Source organism: Mustelus asterias, chromosome 11, assembly GCF_964213995.1.
Source record: "Mustelus asterias chromosome 11, sMusAst1.hap1.1, whole genome shotgun sequence".
Classification (NCBI taxonomy): domain Eukaryota; kingdom Metazoa; phylum Chordata; class Chondrichthyes; order Carcharhiniformes; family Triakidae; genus Mustelus; species Mustelus asterias.
In genome coordinates, this window is record NC_135811.1 from 68842517 (window position 1) to 68868298 (window position 25782).

Genomic DNA, 25782 nt, shown 5'->3' on the forward strand with positions numbered 1-25782 from the left:
GACTTTATGGTCCACCTGAGGAGTGTAACCCTGCAGTACGATGGGCCACTCCCTCCACTTTCAGTGGGAGAACAGCAGCCTCCAAATTGCCCAGCGCGCTCCACGTGTAGCCTCTCGACACTCAGAATCACCCCACCATCTTTATTCGAGAATCTCGTGCCAGGCTGCAAGCCCATCGCAACTAAGAGCAGGCGTTACAGCGCTGAGGATCGGATCTTTATTCGATCTGAAGTTCAGCGGCTCCTCAGGGAAGGGATCATTCAACCTAGCACTAGTCCATGGAGAGCGCAAGTCGTGGTGGTTAAAACGGCAGACAAACCCCGGATGGTCATAGACTATAGTCAGACCATTAATAGATACACGCAACTGGACGTGTACCCTCTCCCGCACATATCTGACATGGTCAACCAGATTGCGCAGTACCGGATGTTCTCCACCATTGGCTTGAAGTCAGCTTACCACCAGCTCCCCATTCGCCCAGAGGACCGAAAATATACGGCCTTTGAGGCGGATGGTCGTCTTTACCATTTTTTAAGGGTCCCCTTTGGCGTCACTAATGGGGTTTCGGCCTTCCAGCGTGCAATGGACCGAATGGTGGACCACAACGGGCTACGGGCTACCTTCCCGTACATGGACAACGTCACTATCTGCGGCCATGACCAGCAGGACCACGATGCCAATCTCCTTAGATTTTTACGCACTGCGTCTCGCCTGAATCTGACCTACAACAGGGAGAAGTGTGTATTTAGCAAGCGCCGCCGAGCAATTCTCAGATACGTGGTGGAAAACGGGGTCCTTGGCCCTGATCCAGACCGTATGCGTCCCCTCCTTGAACTTCCCCTACCCACTAGCATCAAAGCACTGAGAAGATGCTTAGGTTTCTTTTCATACTACGCACAGTGGGTTCCCAATTATGCGGACAAAGCCCGTCCGCTCATAAAATCTACCTCTTTTCCCCTGGCAGCAGAGGCTCGCTTAGCCTTTGAAGGGATAAAAGCTGACATCGCGAAAGCCACGATGCACGCTGTTGATGAGTCCATCCCCTTCCAGGTGGAGAGTGATGCATCTGATTTCGCCCTGGCCACCACACTTAACCAGGCGGGCAGGCCCGTCGCCTTTTTCTCTCGCACCCTCCAAGGCCCTGAAATTCGGCACTCCGCAGTGGAAAAAGAGGCTCAGGCCATTGTGGAGGCCGTACGGCATTGGCGCCATTACTTGGTGGGAAAACGATTCACCCTGCTCACGGACCAGCGGTCCGTGGCGTTCATGTTCAACAACACGTTACGGGGTAAGATCAAAAATGATAAAATCTTGAGGTGGAGAATCGAACTCTCCACCTACAACTATGATATCATGTACCGTCCGGGGAAGCTCAATGAGCCCTCAGACGCCCTGTCGCATGGAACATGTGCCAGTGTGCAGGAGGATCGGTTACAGGCCCTCCACAATGATCTCTGCCATCCGGGGATCACTCGGCTCTTCCATTTCGTAAAGGCCCGGAATCTACCTTATTCAGTGGATGATGTCAGGTCAATAACCCGAAGCTGCCAGGTATGTGCTGAATGCAAACCGCACTTCTATCGACCTGACAGGGCACACCTCATTAAGGCCACTCGCCCTTTTGAAAGACTGAGTGTAGACTTCAAGGGCCCCCTTCCTTCGACAGATCGGAACGTGTACTACCTCAACGTGATTGACGAGTACTCGCGATTCCCTTTAGCCATTCCCTGTTCAGACATGACCGCTGCCACGGTTATCAAAGCATTGCGGGATCTTTTCACCCTGTTCGGTTACCCCAGCTATATCCACAGTGATAGGAGCTCGTCGTTTATGAGTGATGACTTGAGGCAATACCAGCTCTCAAAAGGGATTGCCTCAAGTAGAACTACGAGTTACAACCCCAGGGGTAACGGGCAGGTTGAAAGAGAAAATGCTACAGTCTGGAAGGCTGTCTTACTGGCGTTGAGGTCTAAGGGTCTTCCAGTCTCCCGTTGGCAAGAGGTCCTTCCTGATGCGCTCCATTCCATCCGGTCCCTCCTGTGTACGGCAACCAACGCTACTCCACATGAGCGGATGTTTTCCTTCCCTAGGAAGTCTTCCTCTGGGACCTCATTGCCATCTTGGTTGATGTACTCAGGACCTGTCCTCCTGCGGCGGCATGTTAGGACCCGCAAGTCCGACCGTTTGGTTGAACAGGTCCATCTCCTCCACGCCAACCCTCAATATGCCTATGTGGCATATCCTGACGGGCGAGAGGACACGGTCTCTATTCGAGATCTGGCACCTGCAGGGGACTTGGAAACCCCTGTCGCTCCCACACCCCTGGTTAGGGACCCCTTGACCTTTATCTCCCCTCCTGACATGGCGCGGGCAGTATCGGGACCACCACTTAACCCTCTTACTCCCGTGTACAGCTTGCCTGAGTCCAGGAGATTGTCGCCACCTCGAGTCGTGCTCGAGTCCAGGAGATTGTCGCCACCTCGTGGTCCATCTGTCCGTGAGGAACTGGAGGAGTCACTGGACACCGCCTTGGAGAGAGGGTCATCACGGTCACCAGAACCGGCGCTACCGCCAGTGTTGAGGAGGTCGCAGAGACGGTGCGGTCCTCCAATACGACTGAACTTGTGAATATATGGACAGTTCGTTCTGTTTTTTTTGCCCCGCCGGCCTTTGTTTTAACGGAGGGGTGAATGTGGTGAATCATAGATGGTTACCACTATGGGTACTGAACCATAGATGGTTAGCACTATGGGTATTTGTATATATGTTACTGTTGTCACTGTTGGGGTTAGGGTTGGGGTGTTCTACCTGTTGATATTGTTCTGTGGTACACTCCAGTTGGCTCCGCCTACCTGGAGGAGTATAAAGGTCACTGCACTGCCTGGTGACCCTTTAGTCTGGGATTGTATTGTATATAGTGTGCTCCATTCTTGTTATTAATAAAAGCCTTTATTTCCCGGGTACAATCTAGCCTCCCAAGTGATTTAATCGCGCATCACAGGGGAAGATTTTTAGTTATGTGTGGTGAGGGGTGCGTGGGCAGTGTCAGGCGAACCTGCAGGCATGGGGGATAATGGGCAGTGAGGGGGAGGGTGTGGGATTCGCCAGTGGTGGTGGAGGGGGAAGGGGGGCAATACTGCTGTGGTGGGTGGGGAGATCTACTTCAGTGATGATCAGGGTGCCCTGTAAAGATGGCACCCTCATCTCTGTTGATTATGTTGAAGTGGGTGAAGAGGGAAGGCGGAGCCAGTCTCTATCAGGTCCCGCCCAGCCAGAGCCATGGCGCAAACCACACCCACTCATATTTCTCACTCTGAGAGGCTGAAGATCTGGAGAGAAAGCTGGGCTGGAGATCTCCACACCGGTTTTCAGTCTGAGCCGGACATTTTGGTAAGATTTCCCTTCTGCCTTTTTCAGACTTATTGTAAGTTTGAAGTGTTCTGAATCTTGGGAAAAGTTACCAACAAGCAGCTGGATGTCCTCTGGAGTGTAAGCTGTGAGAACGCAGTCATCAGCAAAAAAGAGTTCACGTGGTATTGTTTTGTGATCTTTGTTTGAGCTTTTAGAGATTGCTGGAGATGCCATCTGTCCTGAATTGAGTGTGTACTGTGTTTCCAGCCTCTCTGCCTTCGACATGCTGTGATTGCTATGGCTGGAACAGATGTGTTGGCACGTTGCTCCTGTTTGTGCCCACATGATTGAGATGCCCAAGGTGAGAGTGCGAGTGAAGACCCCGCCGCAGACCAAGCCGCCTGCATCTTGGCAAGAAACAGTGTTGGGTGCCTTTCACAACAGCTAAGAAGACCCCAATTGCCATCATCCCTGCTTCCCTTCGACCTTTCAGGATCCATATGGTACATCTCCGCTATGATCAATGACAGGAGAGCACCTGGCTGGTCCATAGAAACATAGAAAAGTTACAGCACAGAAGGAGGCCATTTAGCCCAGCTTGTCCATGCCAGCCCAAGGACACCCAGGTGCCCTTTCTAATCCCACCTTCCTGCACACAGCCCATGGCCCTGTAGCCCTTACAGCACTTAAGGTGCAGATCCAGGTGCTTTTTTACCCATTGAGGCCTTAATCAGGCTTAAGGTGATTGACAGGATTTGAATGATTAATGCTGTTAAAAGGTGCGGAGCTCACTCCTAACTCACCCCACTAACCCACTCCTCCTTCATCCACTAACCCACTCCTCCTGCACCCAGTACCCCACTCCTCCTGCACCCACTAACCCACTCCTCCTGCACCCACTAACCCACTCCTCCCTCACCCCACTGACCTACTCCTCCTTCATCCACTCACCCACTCCTCCTGCAGCCACCCACCCACTCCTCCTGCAGCCACCCACCCACTCCTCCTGCACCCACTCACCCACTCCTCCCGCACCCACTCACCCACTCCTCCTGCACCCACTAACCCACTCCCCCTGCACCCAATAACCCACTCCCCCTGCACCCAATAACCCACTCCCCCTGCACCCACTAACCCACTCCCCCTGCACCCACTAACCCACTCCTCCCGCACCCACTAACCCACTCCTCCTGCACCCACTAACCCACTCCTCCTGCACCCACTCACCCACTCCTCCTGCACCCACTCACCCACTCCTCCTGCACCCACTAACCCACTCCTCCTGCACCCACTCACCCACTCCTCCTGCACCCACTCACCCACTCCTCCTGCACCCGCTCACCCACTCCTCCTGCACCCGCTCACCCACTCCTCCTGCACCCACTCTCCCACTCCCCCTGCACCCACTCACCCACTCCCCCTGCACCCACTAACCCACTCCCCCTGCACCCACTAACCCACTCCTCCTGCACCCACTCACCCACTCCTCCTGCACCCACTCACCCACTCCTCCTGCACCCACTAACCCACTCCTCCTGCATCCACTCACCCACTCCTCCTGCACCCACTAACCCACTCCTCCTGCACCCACTCACCCACTCCTCCTGCACCCACTAACCCACTCCTCCTGCACCCACTCACCCACTCCTCCTGCACCCACTAACCCACTCCCCCTGCACCCACTAACCCACTCCTCCTGCATCCACTAACCCATTCCCCCTGCACCCACTAACCCACTCCTCCTGCACTCACTAACCCACTCCTCCTGCACTCACTAACCCACTCCTCCTGCACCCACTAACCCACTCCCCCTGCACCCACTAACCCACTCCTCCTGCATCCACTAACCCATTCCCCCTGCACCCACTAACCCACTCCTCCTGCACTCACTAACCCACTCCTCCTGCACTCACTAACCCACTCCCCCTGCACCCACTAACCCACTCCTCCTGCACCCACTAACCCACTCCTCCTGCACCCACTAACCCACTCCTCCTGCACCCACTAACCCACTCCCCCTGCAACCACTAACCCACTCCTCCTGCACCCACTAACCCACTCCTCCTGCACTCACTAACCCACTCCTCCTGCACTCACTAACCCACTCCTCCTGCACTCACTAACCCACTCCTCCTGCACCCACTAACCCACTCCTCCTGCACTCACTAACCCACTCCTCCTTCACCCACTCACCCACTCCTCCTGCACCCACTAACCCACTCCTCCTGCTCTCCTCCTGCACCCATTAATCAGTGATCTCAAACTCACCATCAAGGTGATCAATCGTTCAATGGAGATCATGTGATCAGATGCTGAGAAAGATAGACGTGTCCCTCTTATGTGCAATAATGTGCTCTTCATCAGAAAACTCTGGCAAATCTTCCTCTGCTGCTCGGCAAACTCCTGCTTCATAAATAACTCCTCCCAACAACTCCCGTACCTGAGACTCAGCACTTGTGTCCAGTTGAGTCTGCATGAGTTGTCCTTAATCTTCTGATAGGAACTGGCCACATCTGTCAGTGCCTTTGTCACCTGCTCCTGCTGATCATCACACGCTCCTTACTATCGTCATCTGCTTGACCCTGGTCTGAGGCCTTGTCGGGATGAGTGTTTCTGTGCCGGTGGAGGGTGGCCATGGCTGGTATGAAACCTTTCTGGTACTGCTCTCCCTCTGAAGTCACCTTGCCTCCTTGCAGCTGATGTTATGCGTCTGATATTGTTCCTGTGAGTGACGAAGAGCTCGGTGCACCTGGACACTATTACTCTGACATGTTGGTGAGCCTGAAATATTCACTCCGGGATACAAAATTGTGTTTTCATACTGTGGTGACCCACTGTAATTACATGTGTATGCCTGGGCACACCCATGCTGCACCTGGCCCGAGACTCCTCCCTTTCCACCTGAGACTCCTCCCTTTCCACCTGAGCGAGGTATAAAGGTGATGGTTCCTCCTCCTCGCCTCAGTCTGGGCCAGGTTAGCTACAAGGGTGTGCTCCAGTTCTTTGCGAATAAAAGCCTGTTATTTCACTCACTCGCTGTAGTCCTCGTATCATAATTGATAGTGCATCACATACACTCTGCCCTCTCAGTCCTCCTGTCCCCTTATCATCCTGTCAATCTCCAATCCAAGTAATTGTTTGTTAGGAGTGTGAGGGCTTCAGTCTGTGAATGATAATACACAGTGATACTTCACTCTGGGAGACCGAGTGCAAAGCCATTATTCTCCAGTTGTGTGTGAATGTTATCTGTGGGTGTGAAGGGTAGGAGGTGGACCCTGTTTGATATTCCAATGTCTTGCAGCAGACAGTCTTGCTTTCAGCTAAAGAGATGAAAAAGTAATAGTTGCCTGCAATTAAGTGCTGGGCACTCACCTTGCCAGCACTCAGAAGGTTATTGAAGTGTTTGCTGCACTGTTCCCAGGTCCTGATGACAATACTGCAGCTGACTCTGCCATGCTGCTTGATCAATCTCGAGTATCTCCTCCCTTTCTGCCTCTGTACCCTCACTCCCTGCTCCAGAACTCCCAGAGAGACACCAATGAGACAGAGTGGAAGCCTTTCCCTGTCTGTTATCCATGTTCTGCTGGAGAACACCACCTTGGTGCAGCCACTGTGTTCAGGCAAGCTGATGTCTCACCCAGGGTCCCTAAGGCAATGTCACAGGAGGTTGTTAATTGGATGCCTCCAAGAAGATTGGACCAGAAATCCAACTAAACACACTGTGGGGGCACGGTGGCACAGTGGTTAGCACTATTGCCTCACAGCTCCAGAGACCCAGGTTCAGTTCCAGTTCCAGCCTTGGGTGACTGTCCGTGTGGAGTTTGCACATTCTTCCTGTGTCTGTGTCGGTTTCCTCCGGGTGCTCTGGTTTCCTCCCACAGTTCCAAGGTGTGCAGGTTAGGTTGATTGGCCATGCTAAATTGCCCCTTAGTGTCAGGGGGATTAGCAGGGTAAATACGCGGTGTTAGGGGAATAGGGCCTGGGTGGGGTTGTGGTTGGTCCAGACTCAATGGGCTGAATGGCCTCCTTCTGCACTGTAGGGATTCTATGATTCTATGTGATAATGATTCTGACAGTAGAAATAAAATGAAAGTGGTAAGATTCCAGCAGGAGATGAGTGGGCCAGAGAGACTGAAGAATTGAAATGGGGGACTGGACCTAAGGCAGACAGGTGGAGTTAACAGTGCAAATTCAGGGAGTTGTCATTAACTACTCCTGGAATCAACATTTTTCCTACCCCAGCAAATCTCATCTGCAGGTTCGGCCCAGTTGCATATTTCCAATCCTCATTTAGAATCCTGGTTTGCAGTATGCTGGTTTTTAACCCTGCTCGTTGGGCTGCTATGCTCTGGGTAAGTGGGAGCTGAACAGAATCTCAGGGCACTGTGGGAGGGGGCTGGAGCCAGCAGTGAGCAGCTGGGACAGTCGCTAACACCACGATCAGCAGGCCCAGTCTATTTATTCAGGGTTTTCACCTTTAACGACAGCAGAAACCTCTTGTCCATCAGCAGTTTTTTTTTGAACAATCGTGTCTATTTCAAGGTTTAGTTTTTCTCTCAGCAACAAGCAGCGTATCTCCCAATGCCCTTAATGGATTTCAAACTCAAACCCTTCTTTATTTTGTTGTTAAAGTAATCCATTGTTGTTGACTGATTAGAGCTCTCAGTGCTATTCAATCTGATACTAGTTTCATTCACGTTTGCTCAGATACAGTTGGTCCTCAGATGAACAATTGTCTGCTGCTATCAGGGTGGTCAGGATGTGATGATGGTCTTTCATTCACCTTGCCGAAACCACCTTGGTACAAATTCACCTCTGACACTGCGCTGCTGTGACTGTGTTAGTGAGTAACGCTCTTGAATCAGAGGTTCAAGGGTTCAAGCCACTGTTCAGGGGCTCAGCTGTGAGGGTAAATAGTACGATGCAGGTTTGAGGGAGCAGCTGGACTGTCAGGAGGGTTAACCTTCCATAAAGCAGGAAAAGAATGTAAAAGATCCCATGTACACATTGGAAGTTCATAGAAATCATAGAAACCCCACAGTGCAGAAGGAGGCCATTCGGCCCATCGAGTCTGCACCGACCACAATCCCACCCAGGCCCTACCCCCACACATTTACCCACTAATCTACGCATCCCAGGATTCTAAGGGGCAATTTTTAACCTGGCCAATCAACCTAACCTGCACATCTTTGGATTGAGTTGAGCAAGAGAATTCTCCCAATGTCCTGGCCAACATTCATATTGTCAAAGGACATGGTGGCACAGTGGTTAACATTGCTGCCTCACAGCACCGGGATCAATTCCAGCCCAGGGTCACTCTCTGAGTAGAGTTTGCACTTTCTCCCCGTGGCTGCATGGGTTTCCTCCGGGTGCTCCGGTTTCATCCCACAGTCCAAAGATGTGCGGGTTAGGCTGATTGGCCATGCTAAATTGACCCTACTGTCAGGGGATTAACAGGGTAAATATGTGGAGTTACAGGGATAGGGGCTGGGTGAGATTGGGGTCGGTGAAGACTTGATGGGCCGAATGGCCTCTTTCTGCACTGCAGAGATTCTATGATTAATTAACCCCTGAAAAAGGTAGATTGATTAGTCGTTCTCTGGTGGCAATCAAAATCTAATTCACATATTATTGAACCAAGTGAGAACAACATTTCAATACAATATTGCACAACAATGGAAGCTGGTAGTGGAGTCATATGGAAAACAACTTGGTTAAATACCATCTGCCACTGCTTTGTCCACCTGAACAAGGCATCTATATCCTTCTGTTACCTCCAACCACCTTCTTCAATATTAACCACCCAACCAATCTTGGTGTCATCTGCAAACTTGCTTACCCCACATTCTTGCATGTGTCATTTATGTATATCACAAACAAGTGATCCAGCACTGAATCTTGTGGTACGCCGCTGGACACCAGCCTTAGTCACTCAAACAGTCTTCTAAAACGACCATTTGTGATCTATTGCTGATCCATCTTGCCAGGTTTCCCTGAATTCCATGTGCTTTAACCTTCTCAATCACTCTCCCATGTGGGACATTGTCACACGCTTTGCTAAAATCCATATAAACTGCATCAACTGACCTTCCCTCATCCACACACGTGGTCACATATTTGAAAAATTTGAACAAGTTTCTCAGGCATGACCACCCTCTGACAAAACCATGCTGGCTATCCCAAATTAACCCTTGTTTTCCAAGTGGACATTAATTCTCCCTTTCAGAATTTTCTCCAATCCTTTCCATGCCACTGACATGAGACGCACCGATCTGTAATTTCCTGGTTGATCCCTCCCAACTTTCTTGAAAAGTGAAACCACATTACCTGTCCTCCAGGCCTCAAAAACACTGCATCATCACTCACACTGCATCATCACTCACACTGCATCATCACTCACACTGCATCATCACTCACACTGCATCATCACTCACACTGCATCATCACTCACACTGCATCATCACACACACTGCAACTTCACCCACACTGCATCATCACTCACACTGCATCATCACCCACACTGCATCATCACCCACACTGCATCATCACTCACACTGCATCATCACCCACACTGCATCATCACTCACACTGCATCATCACCCACACTGCATCATCACCCACACTGCATCATCACCCACACTGCATCATCACACACACTGCAACTTCACCCACACTGCATCATCACCCACACTGCATCATCACCCACACTGCATCATCACACACACTGCAACTTCACCCACACTGCATCATCACCCACACTGCATCATCACTCACACTGCAACTTCACCCACACTGCATCATCACTCACCCACACTGCATCATCACTCACACTGCATCATCACCCACCCACACTACATCATCACCCACCCACACTGCATCATCACCCACACTGCAACTTCAACCACACGGCATCATCACTCACACTGCATCATCACCCACCCACACTGCATCATCACCCACCCACACTGCACCATCACCCACACTGCATCATCACCCACACTGCATCATCACCCACACTGCAACTTCACCCACACTGCATCATCACTCACACACACTGCATCTTCACTCACACTGCATCATCACCCACACTGCATCAACACTCACACTGCAACTTCACCTACACTGCATCATCACACACACTGCATCATCACCCACCCACACGGCATCATCACGCACCCACACTGCATCATCACTCACACTGCATCATCACTCACACTGCATCATCACTCACACTGCATCATCACCCACCCACACTGCATCATCACCCACCCACACTGCATCATCACTCACACTGCATCATCACGCACCCACACTGCATCATCACCCACACTGCATCATCACCCACACTGCATCATCACCCACACTGCATCATCACCCACACTGCATCATCACCCACCCACACTGCATCATCACTCACCCACACTGCATCATCACTCACTGCATCATCACCCACCCACACTGCATCATCACCCACCCACACTGCATCATCACCCACCCACACTGCATCATGACTCACTCACACGGCCCCATCACTCACACACACTGCATCATCACCCACCCACACTGCATCATCACCCACACACACTGCATCATCACCCACACTGCAGCATCACCCACACTGCAGCATCACCCACACTGCAGCATCACTCACCGACACTGCATCATCACTCACCCACACTGCATCATCACTCACCCACACCGCATCATCACCCGCACTGCATCATCACTCACACTGCATCATCACTCACCCCGGCTGCATCATCACTCACTCACACTGCATCATCACTCACCCCGGCTGCATCATCACTCACCCACACTGCATCATCACTCACCCACACCGCATCATCACTCACACTGCATCATCACTCACCCAAACTGCATCATCACTCACCCACACCGCATCATCACTCACACTGCATCATCACTCACCCCGGCTGCATCATCACTCACCCACACTGCAGCATCACCCACACACACTACATCATCACCCACTGTGCATCATCACTCACACTGCATCATCACTCACACTGCATCATCACCTACACATACTGCATCATCACTCACCCACACTGCATCATCACTCACACTGCATCATCACTCACACTGCATCATCACCCACACATACTGCATCATCACTCACACTGCATCATCACTCACACTGCATCATCACCCACACATACTGCATCATCACTCACACTGCTTCATCACCCACCCACACTGCATCATCACTCACCCACACTGCATCATCACTCACACACACTGCATCATCACTCGCCCGCATTGCATCATCACTCACCCACACTGCATCATCACTCACACTGCATCATCACTCACCCACGCTGCATCATCAGTCACGCACACTGCATCATCACTCACCCAAACTGCATCATCACTCACCCAAACTGCATCATCACTCACCCACACTGCAGCATCACCCACAGTGCATCATCACTCACATTGCATCATCACCCACACACTGCCCCATCACTCACACACTGCCCCATCACTCACACACTGCCCCATCACTCACACTGCATCATCACCCACCCACACTGCACCATCACCCACACACACTGCAGCATCACCCACACACACTGCAGCATCACCCACACTTCGTCACTCACCCACACTGCATCATCACGCACCCACACTGCATCATCACCCACCCACACTGCATCATCACCCACACTGCATCATAACCCACCCACACTGCATCATCACCCACACACACTGCAGCATCACCCACACACACTGCAGCATCACCCACACTTCGTCACTCACCCACACTGCATCATCACCCACACTGCATCATCACCCACACTGCATCATCACCCACCAACTCTGCATCATCACTCACACTGCATCATCACCCACCCACACTGCATCATCACCCACCCACACTGCATCATCACCCACACACACTGCAGCACCACCCACACACACTGCAGCATCACCCACACACACTGCAGCATCACCCACACACACTGCAGCATCACCCACACACACTGCAGCATCACCCACACTTCGTCACTCACCCACACTGCATCATCACCCACCCACACTGCATCATCACCCACACTGCATCATCACTCACCCACACTGCATCATCACACACACTGCATCATCACACACACGGCATCATCACTCACTCACACTGCATCATCATGCACCCACATTGCATCATCACCCACACTGAAGCATCACTCAACGACAGTGCATCATCACTCACACTGCATCATCACCCACACTGCATCATCACCCACCAACTCTGCATCATCACTCACACTGCATCATCACCCACCCACACTGCATCATCACTCACCGACAGTGCATCATCACTCATCTACACTGCACCATCACCCATCCACACTGCATCATCAAACAGCCACACTGCACCATCACCCACACTGCATCATCACCCACCCACACTGCATCAACACTCACACTGCAACTTCACCTACACTGCATCATCACTCACACACACTGCATCATCACACACACTGCATCATCACCCACCCACACGGCATCATCACGCACCCACACTGCATCATCACTCACACTGCATCATCACTCACACTGCATCATCACTCACACTGCATCATCACCCACCCACACTGCATCATCACCCACCCACACTGCATCATCACTCACACTGCATCATCACGCACCCACACTGCATCATCACCCACACTGCATCATCACCCACACTGCATCATCACCCACACTGCATCATCACCCACACTGCATCATCACCCACCCACACTGCATCATCACTCACCCACACTGCATCATCACTCACTGCATCATCACCCACCCACACTGCATCATCACCCACCCACACTGCATCATCACCCACCCACACTGCATCATGACTCACTCACACGGCCCCATCACTCACACACACTGCATCATCACCCACCCACACTGCATCATCACCCACACACACTGCATCATCACCCACACTGCAGCATCACCCACACTGCAGCATCACCCACACTGCAGCATCACTCACCGACACTGCATCATCACTCACCCACACTGCATCATCACTCACCCACACCGCATCATCACCCGCACTGCATCATCACTCACACTGCATCATCACTCACCCCGGCTGCATCATCACTCACTCACACTGCATCATCACTCACCCCGGCTGCATCATCACTCACCCACACTGCATCATCACTCACCCACACCGCATCATCACTCACACTGCATCATCACTCACCCAAACTGCATCATCACTCACCCACACCGCATCATCACTCACACTGCATCATCACTCACCCCGGCTGCATCATCACTCACCCACACTGCAGCATCACCCACACACACTACATCATCACCCACTGTGCATCATCACTCACACTGCATCATCACTCACACTGCATCATCACCTACACATACTGCATCATCACTCACCCACACTGCATCATCACTCACACTGCATCATCACTCACACTGCATCATCACCCACACATACTGCATCATCACTCACACTGCATCATCACTCACACTGCATCATCACCCACACATACTGCATCATCACTCACACTGCTTCATCACCCACCCACACTGCATCATCACTCACCCACACTGCATCATCACTCACACACACTGCATCATCACTCGCCCGCATTGCATCATCACTCACCCACACTGCATCATCACTCACACTGCATCATCACTCACCCACGCTGCATCATCAGTCACGCACACTGCATCATCACTCACCCAAACTGCATCATCACTCACCCAAACTGCATCATCACTCACCCACACTGCAGCATCACCCACAGTGCATCATCACTCACATTGCATCATCACCCACACACTGCCCCATCACTCACACACTGCCCCATCACTCACACACTGCCCCATCACTCACACTGCATCATCACCCACCCACACTGCACCATCACCCACACACACTGCAGCATCACCCACACACACTGCAGCATCACCCACACTTCGTCACTCACCCACACTGCATCATCACGCACCCACACTGCATCATCACCCACCCACACTGCATCATCACCCACACTGCATCATAACCCACCCACACTGCATCATCACCCACACACACTGCAGCATCACCCACACACACTGCAGCATCACCCACACTTCGTCACTCACCCACACTGCATCATCACCCACACTGCATCATCACCCACACTGCATCATCACCCACCAACTCTGCATCATCACTCACACTGCATCATCACCCACCCACACTGCATCATCACCCACCCACACTGCATCATCACCCACACACACTGCAGCACCACCCACACACACTGCAGCATCACCCACACACACTGCAGCATCACCCACACACACTGCAGCATCACCCACACACACTGCAGCATCACCCACACTTCGTCACTCACCCACACTGCATCATCACCCACCCACACTGCATCATCACCCACACTGCATCATCACTCACCCACACTGCATCATCACACACACTGCATCATCACACACACGGCATCATCACTCACTCACACTGCATCATCATGCACCCACATTGCATCATCACCCACACTGAAGCATCACTCAACGACAGTGCATCATCACTCACACTGCATCATCACCCACACTGCATCATCACCCACCAACTCTGCATCATCACTCACACTGCATCATCACCCACCCACACTGCATCATCACTCACCGACAGTGCATCATCACTCATCTACACTGCACCATCACCCATCCACACTGCATCATCAAACAGCCACACTGCACCATCACCCACACTGCATCATCACCCACCCACACTGCATCATCACTCTACCACACTGCATCATCACCCACACTGCAGCATCACTCACACTGCTTCATCACTCACACTGCATCATCACTCACCGACAGTGCATCATCACCCACACTGCATCATCACTCACACTGCATCATCACTCACATTGCTTCATCACTCACCCACACTGCATCATCACTCACCCACACTGCATCATCACTCACGAACACTGCATCATCACTCACCCACACTGCATCATCACTCACATTGTATCACCATCCACTCACACTGCACCATCACTCACACAGACTGCATCATCACCCACACCGCATCATCACTCGCACACACTGCATGATCACCCAGCCACACTGCATCATCACCCACACTGCATCATCACTCGCACACACTGCATCATCAGCCAGGCACACTGCATCATCACTCACACTGCACCATCACTCACACACTGCCCCATCACTCACTCACACTGCAGCATCACCCACCCACACTGCATCATCACCCACACACACTGCATCATCACCCACACACACTGCAGCATCACCCACACTGCATCATCACCCACACACACTGCATCATCACCCACACACACTGCAGCATCACCCACACTGCATCATCACCCACCCACACTGCAGCATCACCCACACTGCATCATCACTCACCCACACTGCATCATCACTCTTCCACACTGCCTCATCACACACAGTGCATCATCACTCTTCCACACTGCCTCATCACTCACACTGCATCATCACTCACACTTCATCATCACCCACCCACACTGCATCATCACTCACCGACAGTGCATCATCACCCACACTGCATCATCACCCACTGTGCATCATCACTCACATTGCATCATCACCCACACTGCATCATCACTCACATTGCATCATCACTCACATTGCAGCATCACTCACACACACTGCATCATCACTCACGAACACTGCATCATCACTCACCCACACTGCATCATCACCCACTGTGCATCATCACTCACACTGCATCATCACCCACACATACTGCATCATCACTCACACTGCATCATCACCCACACATACTGCATCATCACTCACATTGCATCATCACTCACACTGCATCATCACTCACCCACACTGCATCATCACTCACATTGTATCACCATCCACTCACACTGCACCATCACTCAGACAGACTGCATCATCACTCGCACACACTGCATCATCAGCCAGGCACACTGCATCATCACCCACACTGCATCATCACTCACCCACATTGCATCATCACCCATCCACACTGCATCATCACCCACACTGCATCATCAACCACACATTGCATCATCACCCAGCCACACTGCATCATCACCCACCCACACTGCATCATCACCCACACTGCATCATCACTCACACACACTGCATCATCACTCAACCACACTGCATCATCACCCACACTGCATCATCACTCACACACGCTGCATCATCACCCACCCACACAGCATCATCACTCATCCACATTGCACCATCACCCATCCACACTGCATCATCACTCACCCACACTGCATCATCACCCACACTGCATCATCAAACAGCCACACTGCATCATCACCCACACTGCATCATCACTCAACCACACTGCATCATCACTCAACCACACTGCATCATCACTCACACTGCATCATCACTCACCCACATTACATCATCACTCACCCACACTGCATCATCACTCACACTGCATCATCACTCACCCATGCTGCATCATCACTCACACACACTGCATCATCACTCACCCAAACTGCATCATCACTCACCCACACTGCAGCATCACTCACCCAAACTGCATCATCACTCACCCACACTGCATCATCACTCACCCAAACTGCATCATCACTCACCCACACTGCATCATCACTCACCCACACTGCATCATCACTCACACTGCATCATCACTCACCCACACTGCAGCATCACCCACACTGCATCATCACTCACCCAAACTGCATCATCACTCACACTGCATCATCACTCACCCATGCTGCATCATCACTCACACACACTGCATCATCACTCACCCAAACTGCATCATCACTCACCCACACTGCAGCATCACTCACCCAAACTGCATCATCACTCACCCACACTGCATCATCACTCACCCAAACTGCATCATCACTCACCAACACTGCATCATCACTCACCCACACTGCATCATCACTCACACTGCATCATCACTCACCCACACTGCAGCATCACCCACACTGCATCATCACTCACCCAAACTGCATCATCACTCACCCACACTGCATCATCACTCACCCACACTGCATCATCACACACACTGCATCATCACTCACCCAAACTGCATCATCACTCACCCACACTGCAGCATCACCCACACACACTGCATCATCAGCCACAGTGCATCATCACTCACACTGCATCATCACTCACCCATGCTGCATCATCACTCACCCTGCCCCGTCACTCACACACACTGCATCATCACACACACTGCATCATCACTCACCCAAACTGCATCATCACTCACCCACACTGCAGCATCACCCACACACACTGCATCATCAGCCACAGTGCCTCATCACTCACACGCTGCATCATCACTCACCCACACTGCATCATCACTCACCCTGCCCCGTCACTCACATACACTGCATCATCACCCACACACACTGCATCATCACTCACACTGCCCCATCACTCACCCACACTGCATCATCACCCACACACACTGCATCATCACCCACACACACTGCATCATCACCCACACACACTGCATCATCACCCACACGGCATCATCACTCACACTGCATCATCACTCACCCACACTGCATCATCACTCACCCACACTGCATCATCACTCACCCACACTGCATCATCACCCACACATACTGCACCATCACTCACACACACTGCATCATCACTCACCCACACTGCATCATCACCCACACATACTGCACCATCACTCACACACACTGCCCCATCACTCACTCACACTGCAGCATCACCCACACACACTGCACCATCACCCACACACACAGCAGCATCACCCACACTTCGTCACTCACCCACACTGCATCATCACACACACTGCATCATCACATACACGGCATCATCACTCACTCGCACTGCATCATCATGCACCCACATTGCATCATCACCCACACTGCATCATCACCCACCCACTCTGCATCATCACTCACACTGCATCATCACTCACACTGCATCATCACCCACCCACACTGCATCATCACTCACCGACACTGCATCATCCCTCACCCACACTGCATCATCACTCACCGACACTGCATCATCACCCACACTGCATCATCACTCACCCACACTGCATCATCACTCACCCACACTGCATCATCACTCACCCAAACTGCATCATCACTCACCCACATTGCATCATCACTCACCCACATTGCACCATCACTCACCCACACTGCATCATCACTCACCCACACTGCATCATCACTCACCCACACTGCATCACCACTCACCCACACTGCATCATCACTCACCCACACTGCATCATCACTCACCCACACTGCATCACCACTCACCCACACTGCATCATCACTCACCCAAACTGCATCATCACTCACCCACGCTGCATCATCACTCACCCACGCTGCATCATCACTCACGCACACTGCATCATCACTCACCCTTCACTGCAGCATCACCCACACACACTGCATCATCACCCACAGTGCATCATCACTCACACTGTATCATCACCCACACATACTGCATCATCACTCACACTGCATCATCACCCACACATACTGCATCATCACCCACGCTGCATCATCACTCACACACACTGCATCATCACCCATCCACACTGCATCATCACCCACACACACTGCAGCATCACCCACACTGCAGCATCACCCACACTGCATCATCACACACACACACTGCATCATCACCCATCCACACTGCATCATCACCCACACTGCATCATCACTCACCCACACTGCATCATCACACACACTGCATCATCATACACACTGCATCATCACACACACTGCATCATCACTCACTCACACTGCATCATCATGCACCCTCATTGCATCATCACCCACACTGAAGCATCACTCAACGACAGTGCATCATCACCCATACTGCATCATCGCCCACCCACACTGCATCATCACCCACTCACATGGCATCATCACCCAGCCACACTGCATCATCATGCACCCTCATTGCATCATCACCCACACTGAAGCATCACTCAACGACAGTGCATCATAACCATACTGCATCATCGCCCACCCACAATGCATCATCACCCACTCACATGGCATCATCACCCAGCCACACTGCATCATCACCCACTCAGACTGCATCATCACTCACTCACATTGCATCATCACCCACACTGCATCATCACCCACACTGCATCATCACCCTCACTGCATGATCACCCAGCCACACTGCATCATCACCCACACTGCATCATCACTCGCACACACTGCATCATCAGCCAGGCACACTGCATCATCACTCACACTGCATCATCGCTCACCCACATTGCATCATCACCCATCCACACTGCATCATCACCCACACTGCATCATCAACCACACACATTGCATCATCACCCAGCCACACTGCATCACCACCCAGCCACACTGCATCATCACACGCATCATCACTCACACACACTGCATCATCACCCACCCACACAGCATCATCACTCATCCACATTGCACCATCACCCATCCACACTGCATCATCAAACAGCCACACTGCATCATCACTCAACCACACTGCATCATCACTCACACTGCATCATCACTCAACCACACTGCATCATCACTCAACCACACTGCATCATCACCCACACTGCATCATCACCCACACTGCATCATCACTCAACCACACTGCATCATCACTCACACTGCATCATCACTCACCCACATTACATCATCACTCACCCACACTGCATCATCACTCACACTGCATCATCACTCACCCATGCTGCATCATCACTCACACACACTGCATCATCACTCACACTGCATCATCACTCACCCATGCTGCATCATCACTCACACACACTGCATCATCACTCACCCACACTGCAGCATCACTCACCCAAACCGCATCATCACTCACCCACACTGCATCATCACTCACCCACACTGCATCACCACTCACCCACACTGCATCATCACTCACCCAAACTGCATCATCACTCACCCACGCTGCATCATCACTCACCCACGCTGCATCATCACTCACGCACACTGCATCATCGCTCACCCTTCACTGCAGCATCACCCACACACACTGCATCATCACCCACTGTGCATCATCACTCACACTGCATCATCACCCACACATACTGCATCATCACTCACACTGCAGCATCACCCACACATACTGCATCATCACCCACGCTGCATCATCACTCACACACACTGCATCATCACCCATCCACACTGCATCATCACCCACACACACTGCAGCATCACCCACACTGCAGCATCACCCACACTGCATCATCACACACACACACTGCATCATCACCCATCCACACTGCATCATCACCCACACTGCATCATCACTCACCCACACTGCATCATCACACACACTGCATCATCATACACACTGCATCATCACTCACTCACACTGCATCATCATGCACCCTCATTGCATCATCACCCACACTGAAGCATCACACAACGACAGTGCATCATCACCCATACTGCATCATCGCCCACCCACACTGCATCATCACCCAGCCACAATGCATCATCACCCACTCACATGGCATCATCACCCAGCCACACTGCATCATCACCCACTCAGACTGCATCATCACTCACTCACATTGCATCATCACCCACACTGCATCATCACCCACACTGCATCATCACCCTCACTGCATGATCACCCAGCCACACTGCATCATCACCCACACTGCATCATCACTCGCACACACTGCATCATCAGCCAGGCACACTGCATCATCACTCACACTGCATCATCACTCACCCACATTGCATCATCACCCATCCACACTGCATCATCACCCACACTGCATCATCAACCACACACATTGCATCATCACCCAGCCACACTGCATCATCACCCAGCCACACTGCATCATCACACGCATCATCACTCACACACACTGCATCATCACCCACCCACAAAGCATCATCACTCATCCACATTGCACCATCACCCATCCACACTGCATCATCAAACAGCCACACTGCATCATCACTCAACCACACTGCATCATCACTCAACCAAACTGCATCATCACTCACACTGCATCATCACTCAACCACACTGCATCATCACTCAACCACACTGCATCATCACCCACACTGCATCATCACCCACACTGCATCATCACTCAACCACACTGCATCATCACTCACACTGCATCATCACTCACCCACATTACATCATCACTCACCCACACTGCATCATCACTCAACCACACCGCATCATCACTCACACTGCATCATCACTCACCCACATTACATCATCACTCACCCACACTGCATCATCACTCACCCACACTGCAGCATCACTCACCCAAACTGCATCATCACTCACCCACACTGCATCATCACTCACCCAAACTGCATCATCACTCACCCACACTGCATCATCACTCACCCACACTGCATCATCACTCACCCAAACTGCATCATCACTCACCCACACTGCAGCATCACCCACACACACTGCATCATCAGCCACAGTGCACCATCACTCACACTGCATCATCACTCACCCATGCTGCATCATCACACACACACTGCATCATCACTCACCCAAACTGCATCATCACTCACCCACACTGCAGCATCACCCACACACACTGCATCATCAGCCACAGTGCCTCATCACTCACACGCTGCATCATCACTCACCCACACTGCATCATCACTCACCCTGCCCCGTCACTCACATACACTGCATCATCACCCACACACACTGCATCATCACTCACACTGCCTCATCACTCACCCACACTGCATCATCACTCACCCTGCCCCGTCACTCACATACACTGCATCATCACCCAGCCACACTGCATCATCACCCAGCCACACTGCATCATCACACGCATCATCACTCACACACACTGCATCATCACCCACCCACAAAGCATCATCACTCATCCACATTGCACCATCACCCATCCACACTGCATCATCAAACAGCCACACTGCATCATCACTCAACCACACTGCATCATCACTCAACCAAACTGCATCATCACTCACACTGCATCATCACTCAACCACACTGCATCATCACTCAACCACACTGCATCATCACCCACACTGCATCATCACCCACACTGCATCATCACTCAACCACACTGCATCATCACTCAACCACACTGCATCATCACTCACCCACATTGCATCATCACTCACCCACACTGCATCATCACTCAACCACACTGCATCATCACTCACACTGCATCATCACTCACCCACATTACATCATCACTCACCCACACTGCATCATCACTCAACCACACCGCATCATCACTCACACTGCATCATCACTCACCCACATTACATCATCACTCACCCACACTGCATCATCACTCACACTGCATCATCACTCACCCATGCTGCATCATCACTCACACACACTGCATCATCACTCACCCACACTGCAGCATCACTCACCCAAACTGCATCATCACTCACCCACACTGCATCATCACTCACCCAAACTGCATCATCACTCACCCACACTGCATCATCACTCACCCACACTGCATCATCACTCACCCAAACTGCATCATCACTCACCCACACTGCAGCATCACCCACACACACTGCATCATCAGCCACAGTGCACCATCACTCACACTGCATCATCACTCACCCATGCTGCATCATCACACACACACTGCATCATCACTCACCCAAACTGCATCATCACTCACCCACACTGCAGCATCACCCACACACACTGCATCATCAGCCACAGTGCCTCATCACTCACACGCTGCATCATCACTCACCCACACTGCATCATCACTCACCCTGCCCCGTCACTCACATACACTGCATCATCACCCACACACACTGCATCATCACTCACACTGCCCCATCACTCACCCACACTGCAACATCACCCACACACACTGCATCATCACCCACACACACTGCAACAACACCCACACACACTGCAACATCACCCACACACACTGCAACATCACCCACACACACTGCAACATCACCCACACACACTGCAACATCACCCACACTGCATCATCATTCACACTGCATCATCACTCACCCACACTGCATCATCACTCACCCACACTGCATCATCACTCACACTGCATCGTCACATACACTGCATCATCACACACGGCATCATCACTCACTTACACTGCATCATCCCTCACCCACACTGCATCATCCCTCACCCACATTGCATCATCACTCACCCACATTGCATCATCACTCACACACACTGCATCATCACTCACACACACTGCATCATCACTCACCCACATTGCATCATCACTCACCCACACTGCATCATCACTCACACTGAAGCATCACCCACACTGCATCATCACCCACACACTCTGCATCATCACTCACACTGCATCATCACTCACCCACACTGCATCATCACTCACACTGCATCATCACCCACCCACACTGCATCATCACTCACCGACACTGCATCATCACGCACACAGCATCATCATTCATGCACACTAAATCATCCCTCACACACACTGCATCATCACTCACCCACACTGCATCATCACTCACACTGCATCATCACTCACACACACTGCATCATCACTCACACTGCATCATCACTCACACACACTGCATCATCACTCACACTGCATCATCACTCACTCACACTGCATCATCACTCACACACACTGCATCATCACTCACACACACTGCATCATCACTCACACACACTGCATCATCACTCACACACACTGCATCATCACTCACCCACACTGCACCATCACCAACCCACACTGCATCATCACTCTTCCACACTGCATCATCACCCACTCACACTGCATCATCACTCTTCCACACTGCATCATCACCCACACACACTGCATCATCACTCTTCCACACTGCATCATCACCAAACCCACACTGCATCATCACTCACACACAGTGCATCATCACTCACACACACTGCATCATCACTCACCCACACTGCATCATCACTCTCCCAGACCGCATCATCACTCACCCACACTGCATCATCACGCACCCACACTGCATCATCACTCACCCACACTGCATCATCACTCACCCAGACTGCATCATCACTCACCCACACTGCATCATCACTCACCCACACTGCATCATCACTCACCCACACTGCATCATCACTCACCCACACTGCATCATCACTCACGCACACTGCATCATCACTCACGCACACTGCATCATCACTCACCCACACTGCATCATCAATCACACACACTGCATCATCACCCACCCACACTGCATCATCACTCACCCACACTGCATCATCACTCACCCACACTGCATCATCACTCACCCAAACTGCATCATCACTCACACAAACTGCATCATCACTCACCCACACTGCATCATCACTCACCCACGCTGCATCATCACCCACCCACACTGCAGCATCAAACAGCCACACTGCACCATCACCCACACTGCATCATCACCGACCCACACTGCATCATCACCCACCCACACTGCATCATCACTCACCCACACTGCATCATCACCGACCCACGCTGCATCATCACTCACCGACACTGCATCATCCCTCACCCACACTGCATCATCACTCACCCACACTGCATCATCACTCACCCACACTGCATCACCACTCACCGACACTGCATCATCACTCACCCACACTGCATCATCACTCACCCACACTGCATCACCACTCACCCACACTGCATCATCACTCACCCAAACTGCATCATCACTCACCCACACTGCATCATCACTCACCCACACTGCATCATCACTCACCCACACTGCATCACCACTCACCCACACTGCATCATCACTCACCCACACTGCATCATCACTCACCCAAACTGCATCATCACTCACCCACACTGCATCATCACTCACCCACACTGCATCATCACTCACCCACACTGCATCATCACTCACCCACACTGCATCACCACTCACCCACACTGCATCATCACTCACCCAAACTGCATCATCACTCACCCACGCTGCATCATCACTCACCCACGCTGCATCATCACTCACCCTTCATCGCAGCATCACCCACACACACTGCATCATCACCCACAGTGCATCATCACTCACACTGCATCATCACCCACACATACTGCATCATCAACCACGCTGCATCATCACCCACACACACTGCATCATCACCCACACATACTGCATCATCACCCACGCTGCATCATCACTCACACACACTGCATCATCACCCATCCACACTGCATCATCACCCACACACACTGCAGCATCACCCACACTGCAGCATCACCCACACTGCATCATCACACACACACACTGCATCGTCACCCACACTGCATCATCACTCACCCACACTGCATCATCACCCATCCACACTGCATCATCACCCACACTGCATCATCACTCACCCACACTGCATCAT